The sequence below is a fragment of the Oratosquilla oratoria genome, chromosome 21, assembly GCF_046742065.1.
Source record: "Oratosquilla oratoria isolate Oo_2021 chromosome 21, ASM4674206v1, whole genome shotgun sequence".
Taxonomy (NCBI): domain Eukaryota; kingdom Metazoa; phylum Arthropoda; class Malacostraca; order Stomatopoda; family Squillidae; genus Oratosquilla; species Oratosquilla oratoria.
This window is the reverse complement of record NC_134797.1, coordinates 38,844,335-38,846,834: the sequence shown is the minus strand read 5'-3', so window position 1 is coordinate 38,846,834 and position 2,500 is coordinate 38,844,335.

Sequence of the window (2,500 nt, the reverse complement as noted above, 5' to 3'; positions counted from 1 at the left end):
TTCAATTAAGTATTGAAGTGATCTTTTCCCGGAGGACAGAAAATCACTTTCCGTTCGGCGATGTAGCATGGCCACGAGGTAGTTCATAGTAGTTCAAGCCCAGTCTTGAACTCATGAGAACATGGTCATGAGTTCGAGTCCCGGGACCTTTGCAAGCTTGCTGAGTTCATTTCAGACAGCCCTGGCCAGGTGGGGAGGTGACCCAATATAGGGGAAAGAAAAAAAGCAGCTTGAACCAGCTATAATACATTTCAATAAAGAATTATATTCTATTTCTGCCGTGCAGCTCGCTACAGACTACTGCTCAACACAGGCACCGTGACACCTAAATTCCTCACCTCCTTCAGAAAATATCATATTTCTCCTCTTTATTCATAAGATAGGATATTTCGGTTTTAATCATTAGAAAGATAAATCATTCTACAGTATTTTTTTTCAGTGCGTGGGAGTGGGGATCGTGAGTGAGGTGTACTAAAGTAATTGAATCTCATTCTCCTTAGATTCCATTATTTATGAGCTCATCCATATTCACCTTCGCCCTGTGTGTATGTATATATGGATGTATACAGAATAGGCCCAGAGTGGTGTTGGTGACGTTTTGTGGACATGAAAATGTTTCTGTGATGAGGTTTACGGGGCGATACCCTCGCCGGACCCCGGCAACGTTTTGATAGGGGAACTTTCCACATCAATGCCCACGGCCAGATTACGCCGCCCACCCTACATGACTCGCTCTCCATCAATAACGGGGTGAAATAACATAACAAATTGCTCTAATTACAAATCAATTCTGCCACGTGGGGAATAATTGAATTCACTTTCATTTCTGTTGTCAGTCAGATGTTTTTAAAATATTTCGTTTGAAAAATTGAGGGAATTGGGAGAGGAGGGCGAGAGAGGGGAAAGAAGAGGTGAGAAGACAAAATAGTGGAAAAAAGTTATTGAATGCTATAGAATGGATAAGAAATTGTGGAGTTTGGATTGTTAGGCATTCCATATATGTATTCATATAAGATATAGATACAAGACATATATTTGTTGTGTGTGTTTTATCAAATGTATTATGTCTGTTTGTATGTGTGTGTGTGTGTGTGTGTGTGTGTGTGTGTGTGTGTGTGTGTGTGTGTGTGTGTGTGTGTGTGTGTGTGTGTGTGTGTGTGTGTGTGTGTGTGTGTGTGTGTGTGTGTGTGTGTGTGTGTGTGTGTGTGTGTGTGTGTGTGTGTGTGTGTGTGTGTGTGTGTGTGTGTGTGTGTGTGTGTGTGTGTGTGTGTGTGTGTGTGTGTGTGTGTGTGTGTGTGTGTGTGTGTGTGTGTGTGTGATTCACCATCATAGTCTTTGGATCACGTGTTGGACTCGTGATCGACAGCTATTTCCCTCCCGTAAGAGAGCTCAGAGCTCGTATGACCGATGTATGGGTAATGTTGTAACCTTACACGCACACACACCCCAAATTCCCCACCCACGAGAGTTGGAGTAACGACTCGAAGCGCAGCGATACTGAAATTATTTCAGCCCTGGGTAGGATTCGAACCCGGACCGCCATAGTGACAGTAGGAGACTCTACCAACCGCGCGTCGTATGTGTGTGTGTGTGTGTGTGTGTGTGTGTGTGTGTGTGTGTGTGTGTGTGTGTGTGTGTGTGTGTGTGTGTGTGTGTGTGTGTGTGTGTGTGTGTGTGTGTGTGTGTGTGTGTGTGAGTGTGTGTGTGTGTGTGTCTTTGTATGCGTGTATGTGCGTAGATGCATATGTGCGTCTGTGTTTGTGTGTGTGTATGTGCATGCATATGTGCGTGTGCCTGTACGTCTACACACACACATACACACATACACACACGCACAAACATACACACACATACATACATACATACATACATACATACATACATACATACATACATACATACATACATACATACATACATACATACATACACAAACACACACACAGACACAAACATAAACACACTCACACATATACACACACACACAAACACACACACACACACACACACATACACACACACACACACACACACACACACACACCGACTCGGTGGCGCAGTTAGTAGAGCACTGAACTGCCACAATAGTGGCCCGCAGTTCTGGGTTCGAATCCTGCCCAGGGCCGACATTATTTCGGTACCGCTGCGCTTCGGGTCGTTACTCTGACTCTCGTGGGCGGGGAGTTGGGTGTGTGTGTGTGCAAGATCATAGCATTACCCATAGATCGGACCTACGAGCTCTGAGCTCTCTTCCAGGAGGGAAATAGCTGTCGATCACGAGTCCAACACGTGATCCAAAGACCAAGTGAATACACACACACACACACACACACACACACACACACACACACACACACACACACACACACACACACACACACACACACACATACACATACACACACACGCGCGCGCGCAATCCTAAATCTATATAACATTTTATTGGTCACTCCAGGGGAAATCAGAGAAGTATTGCCTCATGAACTCTCACCAAAACATC